At 44.1% G+C, this 20052-nt stretch overlaps 1 protein-coding gene across 1 annotated transcript in view; it reads right to left on the reverse strand.

Annotated features, from left to right (window-relative positions):
• Positions 1-9241: 9241 nt before the first annotated feature.
• Positions 9242-20052, reverse strand: part of LOC132401966 (uncharacterized) — a 42307-nt gene continuing 31496 nt past the window's right edge. The window contains exon 3 of the transcript XR_009514767.1: positions 9242-12168. The gene's annotated coding sequence lies outside the window, so the exon portion shown is untranslated. The remainder of the gene's footprint in view (positions 12169-20052) is intronic.

Genomic DNA, 20052 nt, shown 5'->3' on the forward strand with positions numbered 1-20052 from the left:
TTAATTCAGAATTATCCCTTTCCTCAGTTTACCTGAAGCTGCATTGAAGGCTGTACTGATATATTAAAGGTGCCTGTGAACTTCGGAATAGGTATGTGCATTTGGCAAGAGGTAGCTCCTGAGATATAGAAAGTAGTCTATATTTTCCACGATCTCAAGTGATGTGGCAGAGTCAGATTGATGGAGGAAATTAGTTAACAGTGTTGAATACAAAGGCCACCTTCTCATACTGTCCAGTGAATGAGTCAATCAGACACTGGAGCATATGCAAATACATAACATATTTACATACTGCAGTTCTGCTATTAAGGTTCAGGTGATCTTCATTCTTACTGCAGATTGAATAGTTCCCTATTAGTTCTGAAAATTATCCCCACTTCCAGAGAAGGTTTGTTGTAGGTGAAGTGCAAAGAGAAAGAGGACAATGCATTAATGCAGCCTTATTTGACATCAGTCTTTGCTGATATCTAATAAAGGAAGGATTTATGAGCAATTGGAAAACCATGGCCTAATTAGGGACAGTCAGCACAAGTCATGTCTTACCAACTTGATTGAATTTTTCGAGAAGGTAATGAAGGTTATTGATGAAGATGGGGCTGTAAATGTTGTTTGCATGGATTTTAGTAAGGTACTTGACAAGATCTTTCATTGGAGGCTCATCCAGAAGATAGTGATGCTTAGGATCCTCAGTGAACTAGTTTGCCCATTGAAGTTATAGTGGTCTTATTCTGATTGGAGGTCTGTGGCTAGTACCGTAGTGTTCTGAAGGGATCCATATGGGGATCTCTGCTCTTTATGATATACTGTATATAATTTATCAGCATGAAAACGCAGGTGGGTGGGTCACCGATGATTTGGTTCATTTTGGTGAAATGCAGACTTCTTTATATACTGAGGGAGTTCACTACTCCCGGTGCGGGCACCTCTACATCGGCGAGACCCAAAGCAGATTGGGAGACCGCTTCGGCGAGCTCCTCCGTTCCATCCACCACAACAGACAGGATCTCCCAGTTGCCACCCACTTCAACTCTGCTTCACATTCCCATTCGGATATGTCCATACATGGCCTCTTCTACTGCCATGATGAGGCCAAACTCAGGCTGGAGGAGCACCACCTCATATATGTGCTGGGTAGTCTCCAGCCCCTTGGCATGAACACTGAATTCTCCAACTTCTGGTCATTCCCTCCCCCTCCCTTCCCCAACCCAGTTTCCCTCTGCCTATCACTTCCCTCATGGTTCCACCTCCTTCTACTACCCATAGTGCTTTCCCCTTACATTCCTTCTTCACCTTTCCTGCCTATCCCCTCCCTGCTTCCCCTTCCCCACCCCTTGATCTTTCCTCTTACTGGTTTTTCACCTGGCACCTACCAGTCTTCTCCTTCCCACACAATGCTGTCGAAGGGTCTTGGCCCAAAACATTGACTGTTCGTTTCCACAAATGCTGCCCGACCTGCTGAGTTCCTCCAGTGCGTTGTGCGTGTCACTACAATGGTGTTAGTAGCTGTACATATCCTTCCTCTACTAATGCCGGGAAGGCACTGCATGAACTCTGCCATCAGCAACTTTCAAACCAAACACCTCATTAGTATCTTCATTATCACAGATGATTTTAACCATATTAACTTAAAGAGAATCCTGCCTAAATTTCACCAGCATGTTGATTTTGCTACCAGAAGTGAAGATACACTAAACCTGTTTACACCAACATAGCGGGTGACTATAAAACAGTCCCTCGACTCCACATTGGACTCTCAGAGCACTCAACTGTAATGTTAATTCCAGCGTACAAAACAGTGCTCAAATGAGTAAAACCCATTCTAAAGATGGTGAAGCCTGGGCATGAGGGTGCATCCATTGCATTGCAGGACTGCTTTGATATTGTGAACTGGAGAATGTTCAGGAAGGCTGTTACCTATGGCAACCATGCTAACGTTGAGGAATATGTGGATTCTGTGACCAGCTACATAGACAAGTGTGCTGAGAATTTTACCATCATGAAACACATCTGGGTGAGGGAAACCCAGAAGCCTTGGCTTACTGCAGAGGCCTGTGCCAGGCTGAGGGATCAAAATGCTGCCTTTAGATCTGGAGATGTGACAGCTATCAGGGAAGCCAGAACTGTGCTTTTCCACTCCGTCATCATCATCATGTGCCATACTCTGCCAGAGCCTCAGCGACCATTTTCTTCCACTGCGATCTGTCAGCAGTCAAAGCTCTGCATCTCTAGTGGTGAGGCTGGTCCACTTCTTGATGTTGTCGATCCAGGTTGTCCTCTGTCTGCCTTGGGAGCAGATTCCTTCTACTCGGTCTTCAAGCACAGTGCGTTCCAGTGTGTCATCAGTTCTTGAGATGTGTCCAAAATAGCGAAGTTTCTTTTGGATAACGGTTTCCAGAAGTATCGGTTTTGTGCCAATCTTTTCTAGGATGAAATTGTTGGATCTCCTTTCAATGTATGATACCCTGAGGATCTGCCTGTACATCTATATCTCAAATGCTGTCAATTTCTTTTCATCAGTTGCTTTTAAGGTTCATGTTTCACAGCCATATAGGGTTACTGGCCAGACGAGACTCTTGGGGAGGCGTATCTTGGTGTCAGTGCTCACAGATCTATCTTTCCAGATGTTCCAGAGTTTGGTAGTGTTTGTGCGTGCCGTTGCTAGGCTTCGCCTGCTTCCTTGCTGCATTCGTTTGTGTCATTTAGTTCTGCATCAAGGTATATAAAGGAGGGCACTTGTTTGATCTTGTCGATTCCGATGTAGACGTCAGCTTGAATTTCAGTTTTGCTTATTACCATAACTTTGGTCTTTTTGCCATTTATCAACAATCCAACCAGCAGAGACTTTTGCAACATTATTGAGTAGTGGTTGTGGGTCTTCTGTTGTGGCTAGCAGGGCTGTGTCATCTGCATATCTCAAGTTACTGATGGTCCTTCCTCCTATTTTAATGCCAGCATTGTCTGGAATTGCCAGTCTCATGATCATCTCAGTGTGGATGTTAAAAAGGTGTGGAGAAAGGATGCAGCCTTGGCGGACTCCTTTCCATTGCAGAATGATTCAGTCTCGCCAGATGTGGTCCGAAGGCTGGAGGATTGCATAGCATACAGTGTTTCTGGAAGAACCACTAGGTGTGGTGCCATGCCCAGTTGAATCATTGTTGTCCATAGTTTGGTGTATTGGATACAGTCAAACGCCTTTGAGTAGTCTATGAAGCAGATGTATTGGGGGGGGGGGTATTGACCTCTCTCATTTTCTCCATTACTAGGTGCATGTTGAAGAGCTTGTCCCTGGTGTCTCAGCCACTCCTGAAGCCAGGCTGTTCCAGTGCAATTCCTCTACCTACGTAGTTCTTTAATCTCTCAGAGATCATTATGAGTAGAACCTTGCTGGCGTGTGAAACCAATGCAATTGTTCTGTAATTACTGCACTGCAGGAGGTCCCCTTTCTTGGGAATTGGAAAGTAGACAGATTTGCACCAGTCTGTTGGCTATTTGTCAGTCTTCCAGATGGCGCAGAAAATGCGGTGCAAGATGTGGGCCATTGAGCTGCCTGGTGCTTTCAATAGTTCTGCTGGTATGTCATCTGGACCAGGTGCTTTGTTCTTTTTAATCTTCTCGATTGCTCTTTCTACTTCTGACAGTAGTGACTCGGGTTCATGTTCTAGTGTTGTCCAGTCGATGGCTTTGTCACGGTTTTCATTCTCACGATTTTCATAGAATTTCTTGGTGTACTCAGCAACCTTTCCCTCACATCTGCATCTTCTGTCAGAATTTACCCTTCGTCATTTTTGATTGCACCAATTCTTGGTGTGAAGGTGCTTGTAAGTTCTTTCACTGCAGCATAAACTATCTTTGTTGGCCTCATTTTCCATGTTGGAGCAGATGCGTTGTAGGTATGCTTTGTTGTCAAGCCTGTAGCGTTGCTGTACTTCACGCTTCAGCTCCTTGTGTTCCTTGCTTGTTGTTCCTTTCTGACCTTTCACCAATCTCTTCTTTTCTACTGCATACAGCATTTCATTTGTGATCCATCCTGTGCCATTCTGCTTGCGTCGCTTTGGAATGTGTTTCTCTGCTGCTGTTGTCAATGCATCTCTTGTCACATTCCAAAGTTCTTCTGGTTTGACCTCTTCTTGTAAGTTCAGCAGGGCTTCAAAACTGTTGCAAACCTCTATGCTGGTATTCGGTATGTCTGAGAGATCGTATCTGACCGGCGGTTTTGCTCATTTTACGTTCTTAACTCTGAGCTTCATCTTGGCCAACAGCAGTTGATGATCAGTATCACAGTCAGCTCCCAGATACGTCCTGCATTTCAGAATATCTGATTTCCTTCTTTTGTTGGTGAGGATATAATCAATCTGGTTCCTGGTTTTACCATCAGGAGCTGTCCATGTGTACTTGCACCGAGAGTGTTGATCAAACATTGTGTTCATTATACAGAGGTGGTTTTCTTGACAGAGCTCAACTAGCCGTGTCCCCTGTTCATTTGGTGTTCCTAAACCGTTGTTTCCCATGACTTCCTTATTCAGAGATATTTGACCTACTTTTGCATTGAAATCACCTGGAATGAGCACAACATCAGTCTTCGAAGTACCATCAATGAGGCCTTGCAGGTTGTTGTAGTGTCCCTCAAGCTCTTCCTCCTCTGCATTGCCAGTTATTGCTCAAATCCATCAGGAAGGCAAAATAAGAGCATTCGCAGAGAACTTACAGCCATTTCTGTGATACCAGAGACACGAGGTGCACGTGGCAGGGAACTCAGAGGATTACAGACTACAAGTCTACCCTGCGTGTCAGTGATCAGGATGCTTCACTCCCTGAGAGGCTGAATGTCTCCTACGCCTGGTGTGATGGCGAGTGATGGCGAGAAAGGCACCCCCCCCACCCCGGGGAGTGGACACTCTGTCTGGCTGAAGCTGAGGTGTGGAAGACCCTGGGCAGAGACAACACACACAAAGCTGTGGGGTGCAATAGTATACCAGGCCAGGTTCTGAAAGACTGCGCAGCCCAGCTGACAGAGGTGTTGATGGGTATATTCAACACCTCTCTGGAACAATCCATTGTCCCCTAGGTGACAGTAACCTGTCTAAATGACTGTGCAGTGGCATTAACATCAACCATTGTGAAATGTTTTGAGCCGCTGGTTATGGAGCACATTAAAGCCTTACATCTGGCTACACTGGACACTTTCCAATTCGCTTATTGCTCAAATTGATCCACTGGCAAAGCAATAGCCTCTGCCCTTCACTCTGTCCTCTCCCACATGGAAATGGAGTCTCATATGCCAGACTGCTGTTTATAGACCTTGGTTTGGCGTTCAACACCATCATACCCTAGAAACTGGTGGGGAATCTGTCCTCGTTGAGTCTCAACACCTCCCTCTGCAATTGGATACTAGACTTCTTAACAATAAGGCCACAGTCAGTCAGTGTGGGCAGAAACATCTCTCGTCTCATTACGCTGAGCACTGGCGCTCCCTGAGGCTGCGTGCTCAGCCCACTGCTGTTCATACTGCTGTGTCGCAGGATCCAGCTCAAATTGTGTCATCAGGTTTGTGGATGACACAACAGTCATCAGAACGATGACAAGGTGGAGTATAGATAGGAAGTGGTGGATTCGTGTGAGAAGAATTACTTAGGCCTGAACATGGAGAAGAGAAAGGAAATTGTTGTGGACTTCAGTAAGGTGCAGACAAACCATCATCCTCTGCAAATACATGACTCCTCGGTACAGAGTGTACCAAGTTCCTGGGAGCTCACATTATGATTGACCTCACCTGGTCCTTTAACATCATCTCCCTGAGCAAGAAGGCACAACAGCACCTCCACTTCCTAAGAAGTTTGAGGCAAGTGAGTCTCCTTCCCCCCCCCACCCCCCACCATCTTAACTGTGTTTTACAGAAGCCTGACAAGTTGCATCTCCATCTGGTATGGGAGCAGTCCAGCATTAGACCAGAAGTCTCTAAAAAGGATCATAGAGGTCTCCCTACCATCCATCAGAGGCATTTATCAGGAGTGCTGCTTATACAGGGCCCTTATATTATCCAGGATTCCACCCATCCATGCAGCATCCTCCTTGACTTTCTACCATCAGGAAGGAAATTATGATGCATAAAAAACAAGAATAGTCAGAATGAGAAACAGTTTCTTCCCCCAGGCCATTAGGCTTCTGAACTCCCAGCCACATCATATTCAAAGTGTCACTGGCTTAATATTAATGGATTTTTGATATTTGTGTGTGATTCATCTGTGGATTTTATCCTTGCCTTCACAAGTTATCATGTGTATGTGTGTTATGTGTACTACTGTGCTTTACACACTGATCTGGAGAAATGTTATCTCATTTCTATATACATGATATGGTTATATATGTTATATACATGTATATAGTTAAATAACAGTAAACTTGACTAATTTTGCAGAAAGGACAAAACTGATGGCTTTGTGGATAGCATACAAGACTGCCAAATGATGTAGATCAGCTTCAGATATGGGCGGAGGAATGACAGATGGAGTTGAATCTGGCCAAATGTGAATTGTTGTACTTTGGGAGATCAGATGTAAAGAGACAGTACACTGTTAATGGCAAGATCTTTAACAGTGTTGATGTGCAGAGGGATCTGGGAATCCAAGTCAATTGCCTCGTGAAAATGTCTCCTCAGGTTGATAAGGTGGTAAAGAAGGTATATGACCTGCTTCTTTGTCAGTTGAGGAATTGATTTCAAAAGTTGTGAAGTTATGTCACAACTTCAAAATATCTGTATGTTAACTGGATCAGAGAGCATGTGTTATATCGAGAAAGTGGACAAACTTAGGTTGTTTTCTCTGCAGCAGTGGAGGCTGAGGGAAATTATAATAGAGGTTCATAAAATTATGAGAGACATAGAGTAGACAGACAATATCTTTTTCCCAGAATCAATATGTCTAGTACCAGAGGACATGTATTTAAGGTGAGGGAAGATTATTTTGAAGGCTGTTTAACAAGATAAAATCCTATGGCGTTACAGAAAAAATACTGGCATAGATAGTGGAATGACTGGCAGGCAGGAGGCAGCGATTGGGAATATAAGGAGCCTTTTCTGGTTGGCTTCCGAACACTATTGTTATTCCTCAGGGGTCAACATTGGGACCACTACTTTTCACATATCTTTGTCAATGAGTCAGGTAATGGAATTAATGGTTTTGTGACAAAGTTTGCAGATGATACAAAGATAGGTGGAGGGGTAGCTAGTGCTGAGGAAGCAATTCGATTGCAGCAGGACTTGGACAAATTGGAAGATTATGTGGAGCCTTTATAAAACACTAGTCACACCACACTTGGAGTATTGCCAACAGTTTCGGGCCCCATGTCTCAGAAAGGATGTGTTGTCATTGGAGAGAGTCCAGTAGAGATTCAGGAGGATGATTCAGGGAATGAAGGGGTTAACATACGAGGAGTATGAGAGTTTGGGCCTGCACTCACAGGAATTTAGAAGAATGCGGGTGGGGGGGGTTGGGGAATGTTGAATGTTGAAAGGGCTAGATAGGGAGGATGTGAGGAAGGTGTTTCCTTCTCCACAGAACGTGGGAGTATCCAGAACTAGAGGGCACAGTCTCAAAACTGAGGGGCCACACTTTAGAACAGAGGTAAGGAGAATTTTTTTTTTAGCCAGAGAATAGTAAATCTGTGGAATGCTCTGCCACAGAATGCAATGGAGGCCAAGCCCATACGTATATTTAAGGCGGAACTTGAGAATCTCCTCATTGGTCCAGAGCATCATAGGATGGAGCAAGAAGGCAGGTGTATAGGGTTAAGATTGATCTGTGATCAGCCAAGATGGAATGGTGGAGCTGACTCGAATGGCCTAATTCTGCTCCTATGTCTTAAGGTCTTATGTAGATGTGAGGGGCAAGTTTTTTTTTACACTGAGTGGTGGGTGCAGGAAGGCTCTGCCTGGGGTGCAGGTAGAGGCAGAACCATTGGAGATTTTTAAAACTCATTTAGATAGGCTCATGAACATGATGAAAATGAAAATATATGGACATCATGTAGGATGAAGAGATTAGTTTAGTTAGCCATTTGATTTCTAATTTAATTGGTTTGGCACAACATTGTGGGCTGAAGGGCCTGTTCCTGTGCTGTACTGTTCTATATTCTATGTTCTAATATATTGCTGTCTGATGATACTACCAGAGAACTTGCTGCAGCTCAAAGGCAAGTTGTTAGGCCATGAGCGTGATATCTGTTAACTCAGATTCATTTTCTTGCGGGTGCTCACAGTAAATCCAAAAAACACAATAGAATTATTGAAAGATCGCACCTAACAGGACAGACAAACAACAGATGTGCAAAAAGAAACCAACTGTACAAACACAAAAGAAAAAAATTAAGCAATAAATGTCAAGAACATGAGATGAGATACCCTTGAAAGTGAGTCCATAGAGGAGTCCACTTCGGTGATGGGGCAATGAAGTTGACTTGAATTATCCCCACTGGTTCAAGATCCTGATGGTTCAGGGGGCAAAACTGTTCCTGAACCTGGGGTGAGAGCCCTGCAGCTCATTTACCTTCTCCCTGGTGGTGGCAGTGAAGAGCGAGAATGATCTGGGTGGGGTGGGGAGGAGTTATTGTTTAGTTTTTAGGGGATGATGGTATTGAATGCTGAAGTATGGTTGATAAAGGGCATCCTAAGGTATATGTCTTTGCTGTCCAGATATTCCATGGTTGAGTGAAGAGTCAATGAAATGGCATCTCCTGTGGACTTGTGTTTGTAATGCCCTAGTTAAGATTTTTACTGCTAATGTTGTAGGGTAGTATTTCATTTTTCATTTAGTAGCTTTCTGTAGAAACAATGTGTCCTGCTGACAATATTTGGGTTTCAGTTAAAGATGTTCAACTCAGGAAAGTTGTATCAGCCACTCGGGATGGTGAAATTGAGAGAAGGCTGGGTGGAGAGAGATTTGTGATGGACTCTGGTGGGGTTTGTGGTCTTTTCAGCAGGAGATGGAGAGAGGAGAAGATTGGGAGAGATGGTCGTAGAATTCAATCCAACAGGAAGACATGATTGCAAGGAGTGCTTTGCGAGACAAAGGATTCAAGATGAGAAGTTCTACTGGTGATTGGTGATGAGAATTCAGCGCTGTGATTAACAGTCAGACCCAGCTTTTGGCAAATACAAGTTCCAACACTGTGTACATTTAGACTGGTTTAATCGTGGGCTCTTTTATTTTTCCTTTTCCTTTTCCTCTTAATAACTAGTTAATAAAGCTGAAATTAGTAAATACACTTTCTTTATAATTGTATGCAGTGTACGATCTGATAATTGTACATGAGCAGTACTTACACAACACTCACTCGAGTCGGGGTCCCGTTAATCAAAACAGACCAACTTGTCTGTTTGGTTATACTGACCCTAGAAGCATATTGTTTGAGAAAGGTGGCTTTCTGACCGTTGAATCTAGTGGCTGTTAGTCGAGCTGGCTAATGGCCCAAGTTTCTATACAAGCCCACAGAGGGAGCTTCATGTTGTCAGGCAAATTGGAGTGGATCCAAGTTGCTTTACAGGCAAGAGTTGACATGTTTCATCATCAACCTGTCAAAGCACTTCATCAATGTAGATTGAGGCAGATTACCACGTTCTTCTTAGGCACTGGAATAACTGTAGCCTGTTTGAAGCAGACTGCTGATGCGAGAAGTTAAAGTTGTGGTGAACTACATATACCTGTCCGGACATGCCCCCCCTCCCCGCTGACTGCTCCTGTGGCTCCTTCCACAGACCCCTGTATAAAGGCGATTGGAGGCACTGCTCCTCCCTCAGTCTCCAGGATGCTGTGTGATGGTCTCTTGCTGCTGATAGTGCTTTATCTTCCAGCTAATAAAAGCCTATCTCTCGCCTCACATCTCCGAGAGTTATTGCTGGTGCATCAAAAGGTATCAGAGAACACTCCAGCCAGTTGATCAGCACTGGTCCTTAGTACTAGGCCAGGCGCTTTCTGTGGGTTCACTCTCCTAAAGGATGCTCTCACATTGGCCTCAGAGTCTGAAATCACAGGGACATCAAGGGCTGTGGGAGTTCATGAAGGTTTCTCCATGTTTTGATGGTCAAAGAGGGCATTGAGCTCACCTGGAAGTGAAGCCCTGTTGTCACCTACATCACTCAGTTTCACTTTGTAAGGGATAATAGTATTCAAACCCAGCCACAGCTGCAGAGCATCCCTCATTGGTTCAGATTTACTCCGGAATTGCCACTTCACCCGTGAGGTGGCTTTCAGGAGACTGTACCCGGATCTCTTGTATATTACTTGGTTGCCAGACCTGAATGCCTCTAATCTGGGCCTCAGCAGATTGCAGATCTAATGGTTCATCCTGGGCTTCTGGTTGGGGAAGACACTGAACTGAAGTGAACATGCCAGAGGACATGCTTTAAAGTGAGAGGGAGTAAGTTCAAACAGGATGTGCAAGGCAAGGTTTTTTTTACACAGAGTGGTGGGTGCCTGGAAAACGCTGCTTGAGGCGGTGTTGGCAGGATGCTTCCTGTAAGATGGCAGCACGTTTGATCCCAGTGTCTTCTAACAGGTCAACAAAGGGCGCTGCTGTCCTTTTTAAACTTATTTATTATGATTGCAGGTCGCTGCTAGACATTAGGAACCTAAAGTACTGCAGATCTATCCCATGAGCGAGTTGCTCATTGGTGGAGAAACTGAAGGGGCTACTGCTTGCATCAGGGAGTGGGTGTGGGAGGGAGATGTGCAGTCTAATAGCGAGTGACTGTCTTAGTCACTTTTCTTGTGATTGTAAGACCCTTTTGGATATTGTTAATATGGAATTCTGCAAGTCCAATTCACTGATTTATTGGCAGACAGCAGGGGCTGATGGTGTGGGAGCTCTGTGGTCTCAGTCACAAGGAGGACTAGGCCTAATGCCGTAGTGTTGCCTGTTTACAGCCTCCAGGAGAGAGGTGTCAGAGCCAATGTGCTCCACCAGGAGCAATGTGGCATGGCATCCAGGCTGCAGTGTGTGACATGGCACCTGGCTGAAGTTGGTGCTGCATCCCAGTGCTTGCTCAGCAGAAGGCAGTCTGTATTGTGGTTGTCTGCAGATTTCTGTGGCAATCATGGACTCAGGGTCTGGACTTTTTTTTGGAGTGGCTGTATTTTACTGATATCTTACATGTGCTTGCTATGTTGTACGTGCTTTGTGCTGTGTATGACTGTTGGTATTGTGTTTTGCACCTTGGCCCCAGGGTAACGCTGTTTCATTTGGCAGTATTCATGTATGGTTGAATGACAATTAAACTTGAACTGAATTTTAATGTTCAAGAGGTTCTGAAATAGGCACATAACTGTGCAGGAAATGGAAGGATATGTCAAAAGAGATTAGTTTAGTTGGGCATTTGATTCCTAATTTAATTAGTTCAGCATGGCACCATATGCAGAAGGGCCTGTTTCTATAATGTACTGTTCTATGTTCTATATTCATCGAGATTTGCTCTTTTTCAGATCCATTAGTTAGGATGATGGCTTTCATACTTTCTTGATGGAGGTGAATTTCTGTTGGCAGTCAAATTTCTGGAGGGTAATGCAGTCAAAAGCTAACATTAAGCATTAAATTATTTCTATATTACATTATTTTCTTCTTAAATTGATTAGAATTGGCCTTCTTATACAGTTGTTGGATAATTATGAGAAACATTGACATCACTCAGGATAACAAAAATAGTACAAAGTAATTTGTATCTTGCTAACCATTAGCAGAGGGTAATGTTATACTGTTTATATGTCAATATCACTTAAAGAAGAAAGTAGAGTAAACATTGGAGATAGCCAAATTATCAACAATGTAAAGCAGGAGAATTGTTATTTGTCTAATGGGTGACTACTGAGGACTGGAGAGTCATTCTGCCAGACTGGCACTGGAACATTCTGGTGGAAATATAAACCAGTGAAGAAGAGAAAATGTACATTTATGCCCACATTTCCTAACTTTGAAGAAACTACATGTCTTGTATGAGGTCATTTTTACATATTGAACACAAAAGAATAATGAAGAACACCACGCACGAAATGCTGGAGGAACACAGCATGTCAGCCAGCATCTATGAACAGGAACAAACAATTGATGTTTGCCGAAGAAACTTTCTTTTATCCTCTGCTTAATATATGGAATTTCTGCTTGCTTTTCAGTTCAGCTTCTGATCTGTAAGGAGGAAATAGTATTATGTAAGTATTTTTGCTAGATTTAAATCGGAGATATAAAGCGTTCAATCCATCATTCCAGAATCCCATCCTGCATGCAATTCTCTTTTTTTCTCCTTTATTTTGAGATCAGTGACAAAATAGTTGTGTATGCCATTTAAGAAAACAAATTTCACAACTATTTAGATATTTCTACCGTATGAATTTAGTTAGTAGATTAAATTTAACTACTGTATATATAATTTTTTGCATTTGATGCCACATTGCAGGTGATCTTGTTGCAAGCCTGCAACAATAGTCTATTTATCTAAGCTGAACAGCTAATCACATTGAACAAGCTTTACTGGCAGGAAACCAGTTATTGAAAGAACAATGTTAAAGTAATATTTTAAAGATTTTACCAATATTAAGTAAGAACTACAAAGTACAGAGGAAATTAAGAAAAAAATAAGATATCAATAAAATTGTTTTTAAATTATTATTATCTTAAGAAGCACCAACTAATGAAATAAATATTGGAGAAAATGTTAAGCAATAATTATAGTGAGTACACTATTATAATTTCAATCACAACTTAATATTATTGGGTATTATATTAATATTATACAAAAATATTAATGTTTTTTATCCCTCATTAAGAAGGCCTTAAAGCTTGCTGCTTCTTTCTCAACAACAGACCTGAGCAGTTTCTTTCCACTACCACCCTCCTCCACCTGGCAGAACTGGTATTCACTCTCAACAATTTTTCTTTATTTTTCTGCTCTTCCCACTTTCTCCAAACTCAAGGTGTAGCCATGGCCACCGGCTTGAGCCGCAGCAATGCCTGCCCTTTTGTAGGCTACCTGGAACAGTCCATGTTCCAAGCCTTCCCTGGTAATGCTCCCTCAACTCTTCCTGCAGTACATTGACAACTGCACTGGTACTCTTCATGCACCTATGCTGAGCTTGTTAATGAAATCAATTCTGCCTCCAACTTCCAGCCTGTCTTAAATTCACTTGGTCCATTTCTGACACTTCTTTCCCCTTTCTCGATCTCTCTGGAGAAAAACCATCTACCTATATTTTTTATAAACCAACCAATTCCCAAAGCTATCTTGACTAATCCTCTTTCCACCCCGTCCTCTAAAAATGCTATTCCCTTTCCTCAGTATCTTTCTCTCCGCTGCAACATAGATGCAACTTTCTTTTCCAGAACATCAGAGGTGTCCTCCTTCAAAGAATGGGGTTTACCTTCCTCCACCATTGATGCTGCCCTCACCCTCCACTTCCTGTACATCCATGCTCATCCCGTTGCCTTAAGAGGGATAGAGTTTCCAATGTCCACACCTTCCACTTCATGAGCCTCTGCATCCAACACATAATTATCCACAAAATTGCCATCATCAATGGATCCTACCATCAAACATATTGTTAGCACCCCACACACTCTCTGTTTACCACAGGGATCGCTCTCTCCATTATTCCCTTGTCCATTCATCCCTCCCTACTAATCTCCCTCCAAGCAATTATCCCTGCAAGCAGCAGGAATGCTACACATGCCCGTTCAACTCCTCCCTCACTTCCATTCAGGACCACGAATAGTCCTTCCAGGTGGGCAACATTTCACCTGTGAATCTGATTGGATCATTGGCTGTATCCAGTGCTCCCGCTATGCCTTTGTGGTGAACTATGTGCCTGGCTGGACACGCCCCCTTCTGACTGCTCCTGTGGCTCCTCCCACAGGCCCCGGTATAAAGGCGATCGAGGTCTGATCCTCTGCCTCATTCTCCAGGATGTAATATGATGGTCACTCACTGCTGGTTCCTTCTTCAGTCAATAAAAGCCGATATCTCGCCTTACGTCTCAGAGTGAGTTATTGATGGTGCATCAATTTTATTGACTGGAAGTTTTAAAACATGGAAACCGTTTTGCGTCCGGACCGGTTGGATTTGGACCCTCAAGACCCTGAAGCAGCTCTTGCTTTTGAACACTGGCTTGCATGCTTCCAATCGTACTTGGCGGAGCTTCGTGCGACTGACCCTGCCGTTATGTACAGAATTCTCCTCTCGAGGGTCACCCCAAAAGTTTATTCCATTATCCGGGACCTGCCGACCTACGAAGGGGCACTGAACGCCCTCAAAAGACAGTACCTGCGGCCGGTGAACACCGTCTACGCAAGACATCGTTTAGCTACCTGGCGACAGCGGCCTGGAGAATCGAGCGCCAAGTTTCTCCGAGCACTACAGACACTCGTCCGAGCTTGTGACTGCAAGACGCTCATGGCAGAACAGCATGTGGAGCTGCTAGTGCGAGATGCCTTTGTGACGGGACTGAGGTCAGTGTACATGCGCCAGCGGCTGCTGGAACACTCCGATCTTACCTTAAGCTCGGTGATCGAGACGGCCAACGCTCTGGAAGCTGCGCTGCACTACACCGACGCTGTCCAGTCGTGCGATTCCCCGCCGGTTCCATGGAAGCCTCAGACCCCGCCACCGCCGGCTCCCGTGAGCGAAATCGCCGCTGCCAGTCGCGATTCCACGAGCTCCCCGAACCCGACCATGGCGGTGGCCCGTCAGAAGCCTGTGCTTTGTTATTTCTGTGGCCACAAAAAGCACTCTCGAAAACGCTGCCCAGCGTGAGAAACGACCTGCTCCAGCTGTGGAAAGCGGGGCCATTTCACCAAGGTCTGTAAGTCTAAACTGCGAGCGGAGTGCAGCGCTGCGGGTGAAACGTGGGGGCCGCCATCTTGCATGCCCGGATGTGGGTGGCCATCTTTGTCAGCGTCAGCATGCCCCGCCCCCGACCCTCCGATGCTTACCGGGTACCCCGGATGTGGGCGGCTAACTTTGTCGACGTCAGCATGCCCCGCCCCCAGCCCTCCGATGCTTACCGGGTACCCCGGATGTGGGCGGCCATCTTTGTCGACGTCAGCATGCCCCGCCCCCGGCCCTCCGATGCTTACCGGGTACCCCGATGGCGATTCAATTCTGGCCACTGTAACTCTCGACCAAAGCACCCCACACCCGCTTGCAAGGTCCATGATGGACATCCGGGTGGAGGGGCACAGGACTAGATGCCTGTTTGACAAGGGCAGCACTAAGAGTTTCATTCACCCGGACACAATGCAACGCTGCGGACTCGCAACATGGCCAGTAAGTCAGAAGATCCATTTGGTTTCTGGGTCGCATTCCACAGACATCCGGGGGGGTTGTGTAGCGACATTGGTGGTGCAAGGCACAGAATATCGGAACTTTGCACTACTGGTCATGCCTAATCTGTGCGCGCCTGTGCTATTGGGGCTGGACTTCCAGAGCCATCTCGAAAGTGTGACTATGGTATACGACGGGCCCCTCCCACCACTCACTGTCCGGAATCCTCAGTTCTGTGGGACTTCATCACTACTGACCACACACACACAGGAACACACACATCCCATCCAACACGACAGCTGCGCTACCGACACCACTTGCAGTCTCTCCACTCTCAAGGTCCCTCCCCCACCGCTGTTCGCCAACCTGACCCCGACTGTAAACCGGTGGCGACTAAAAGCGGGAGGTACAGGGCGGGGGACAGGGCCTTCATTCAGTCAGAGGTGCAGTGGCTGCTCAGGGAAGGGTTCATTGAGCCAAGCACAAGCCCTTGGAGGGCCCAGGTGGTCGGATGGTGGCCCCACCCCCCCCCCCTCACGAACTCCTATTCTCTTTTCCCAGGAAGTCTGTCACTCTACCAGTTTGGCTGATGTCCCCGGGGCCAGTGCTGCTCCAGAAACATGAGAGGAGCAATAAATACTCCCCGCTGGTCGAGAGGGTTCACCTTCTCCATGCGAACCCCCAGTATGCTTACGTGGTCTTACCTGATGGGCGGGAGGACACGGTCTCCATCCGCGACCTGGCGCCCGCAGGTGCAGCAGACCACTACCCTGAACACTCTCCGGTAACTATGAACCCTGTACCCGAGGTGACACCGCGCTCACCAGGCCCTACATGGACTCCTCATGACACTTATATACCAGGTGCCTCGCACATGCATGAGCTGGAACCAGCACAACCTCCGTCTCCTGTGCAATCACCAATGTTGCCGGCATCGGCGCAATCACAGCCGGTGCTACGTAGATCGCAGCGACAGATTCGACCACCTGATAGACTTGACCTGTAAGAAACTTCGCCACATGGGGACTCTTTCAAACAAAGGAGGGGTGAATGTGGTGAACTATGTGTCTGTCTGGACACGCCCCCTTCTGACTGCTCCTGTGGCTCCTCCCACAGGCCCTTGTATAAAGGCAATCGAGGTCTGATCCTCTGCCTCATTCTCCAGGATGTAATATGATGGTCACTCACTCCTGGTTCCTTCTTCAGTCAATAAAAGCCCATATCTCGCCTTACGTCTCAGAGTGAGTTATTGATGGTGCATCAGCCTTTCTCTGCATTGGTGAGGCGCAACATAGTTTGGGGACCGCTTTGTTGAGTACATATGCTACATCCACAAAAACTGGGATTCCCTGGTGACCAACCATTTTAATACCTATCTCCATCCCCATTCTGACATGTCAATCCATGGCCTCCTCTACCACCACAATGAGGTCACTGTTAGTTTGGAAAAGCAACAACTCCAATTCAATCCAGGTAGCCTCCAATCTAATGGCATGAACATTGATACTGCAACTTCCATTATTTCCCTCCCCTCTACCCCCTCCCCAACTTCTCCTATTCCCCATTCTGGCCTCTTACCTTTTCTATATCTCATATCATCTCTCCTAGGTGCTCCTCCTCCTTTCCTTTCTCCCACGGTCTACTCTCCTTTCTTATCATATTCCTTCTTCTCTAGCTCTTTCCCTTTTCCAGCTTCTTACTCCATTCCTTACGGTGTTAAGCAGCCTCATGAGCAGCATCTGATAAAGGACCTTCTGAAATTCCAAGTAAACAACATCCACAGCCTATCTTTTGTCTATGTTGTTTGTTGTTTTCACGAAGAATTCCAAAAGGTCTCTCAGGCAAGATTTCCCCTGAAGGAAACCAAGCCAACTTTGGCCTATTACATTATGTGCCTCCAAGTACCCTAAAACCTCATCCTTATTGGATTCCAACCTCTGATATCAGGTTAACTGGATTGTAATTTCTTCTCTTCTACCTCTGTCCCACACTTAAAGAGTAGAGGGACATTTGCAACTTTACAGTCCTCTGAAACCATTCCAGACTCTAGAGATTCTTGAAGGATCATTACTAATGCCTCCACAATCTCTTCAGCCACCACCTTCAGAACCCTGGTGTGTAGTCCATCTGGTGCAGATGAGTTGTATACCTTCAGACCTTTCATTTTCCCAAGTGCTTTCTGTAATACTGCTAGTCTTCCACAGTGAAGACTATTGCGAAATGCTTATTAAGTTCCTTCACAATTTTGTTGTCCCCCATTGCTACCTCTCTAGCATCATTTTCCAGCAGTTGATACACATTCAAGCACTTCTTTTATTCTTTATATATTGCTGAAAAAAAATTTTGGTATCCTCTTTTATATTATTGGCTAGCTTATTTTCATATATAATCTTTTCTCTCCTTATGATTTTTTAGTTGCCTTCTGTTGGTTTTTAAAAGCTTCCCAATACTCTGATTTTTCACAAATTTTTGCTATATTATTTGCCCTGTCCTTTGCATTTATGCTGTCTTTGACTTTTTTGTCTGCCATGGTTGCCTCATCCTCCCATTAGAATACATCTTCATCATTGGGAAGTATGTATCCTATGTATTCTGAAATGTCCCCATAAACTCCAGTCGTTGGTTTTTGCCATCATCCCTGCTAGTGTCCCCTGCCAGTCAATTTTGGCCAGCTCCTCTTTCATGTCTCTATAATTCCATTTAGTTCACTGCAATACTGATATATCTGACTTTATCTTCTCCTTCTTTATCTGCAGGAAGAATTCTATTATATTATGATGAATGTTTCCTAAGGGATTCTTTACCTTAAGCTCCCTAATCAAATTTGTTTCATTACACAACACTCAATCCAGAATTGCCTTTCCCTATTGGGCTTAACTGCAAGCTGCTCTAAAAAGCCATCTCATATGTATTTTACAAATTCCTTCTCTTAGGACCTAGCACCAACCCGATTTTCCCAATCTACCTCCATGTTGAAAACCCCCATGCATGTCATAACAATCTCATTTTTACCAGCCTGTTCTACAGTACTGTGCAAACGTGTTAGGCACATATATATAGTTAGCTTTTGGAACACTTTCGCACAGTACTGTATATTATCTCTTTCTATTTACCAAATAACACTTAATACTTTTGATCTAAAACAAAGCTAAGTACTCTTATTTCTGTTTCCCAACCATTTCCCATTTTAATCAATGTACAGTACTGTGTGAATGTCTTGGGCACCCTAGCTATATATATACACACCTAAGACTTTTGCACAGTACTGTATATCCTGTTTTAGTTTGTATCATACACCCTTGCTATTTCTAGGTTCCCTGTATACAACTCCCTTCAAGGCCTTTTTACCCTTGCAGTTTCTTAACTCTACCCCCAAAGATTCTACATCTTTTGATCCTTTGTCACCTCTAAGGATTGTATTTCAACTTTTACCAACAAAGCCACTCCACCCCTCTGCCTACCTGCCTGTCCTTTTGTTACAAGGTGTATCCTTGGATGTTTAATTCCTAACTATGATCTTCTTTCAGACAGAACTCAGTGACGCCCAGAACATCATACCTGCCCGTCTCTAACTGTTCTTCAAGATCACCTACCTTTTTCTATATACCGTATGCATTAAAATATGACACCTTCAGCCCTGTATTAATCATGCTTTTTGATTTTGCCCCCATGTTACGCCTCTACTTGTATACCAACTGCCCCATCTTTAGCCCTATCATTCCGGTTCCCATCTACCAGCCAAATTAGTTTAAATCTTCCCCAAGAGCTCTAGCAAACCTGCCCACCAGGATATTAGTCCTCCTCAGGTTGAGGAGTAACATGTTTTTTTCTACAGATCATACCTTCCCCAGAAGAGACCCCAAAGATCCTCAAATTCACCCCTGCGCCTTTTCAACAGCCACATGTTCATCTGCCAAATCATCCTATTTTTACCCTCACTGGCGCGTAGCACAGGCAGCAATCCTGAGATTACTACCCTGAAGGTCTTGCTTTCCAGCATTCTACCTATGTGACTGATTATGGTTAAAGGGAGCTATCAGTCAAGGGAATTGTTTATTAGGAAAAACAGCCCTAGGTTTCTCTCGATGTCATAAGTTAAACAGTGATCCACCCTTCTGAACAATCAGTTTTTTTTAAATCATGATTCTGACTGTTCTGGAAAAATATGTGTTTCCTTTCCAACATTAATTGATTCTATCAATCAAAAAGCTAGTCCATCTGTGTCCCAGTGGACCATTAAGTTTTTCAGTATACCTCAAGCAAATAAAATGCAGCATTTGCAGTTTAATACATCCTGAAAATTAGCTGATCTGATGTTAATATTTCATTGTTGTGATATCTTCTCTTTCTTTCTTTTTCAATCTTTTTATTAAATTTCATATATAAAAAAAAACAACACATAATAATGAATAGATTACAGATTCAATAAACTTGAGATTACATTAGTAATAGGATAATAATATCCTATTAAAACATCCATCAACAAAAGGTACATAAATCAATCAAGTCTATATAAATATATAAGAAAAAAAAACAAAAATAATCATCGAAAAAAGAAAAAAAAAATTGAAATTATATATGAGAAAAAATATATATTGAAAAAAAATACTAAACTAAAACTAACATGGGCAATAATAGCACTTTATAAATATATAAAGGTGTCAAGAAAAGAACTCCGGAACTCCATACCTGAACAAGGATAAGTAGAGAAAAGGATCTGAAATAGGCCAAATTAATTCATATGAAAGTGTCGAATA

Source organism: Hypanus sabinus, chromosome 11, assembly GCF_030144855.1.
Source record: "Hypanus sabinus isolate sHypSab1 chromosome 11, sHypSab1.hap1, whole genome shotgun sequence".
Classification (NCBI taxonomy): Eukaryota; Metazoa; Chordata; class Chondrichthyes; order Myliobatiformes; family Dasyatidae; genus Hypanus; species Hypanus sabinus.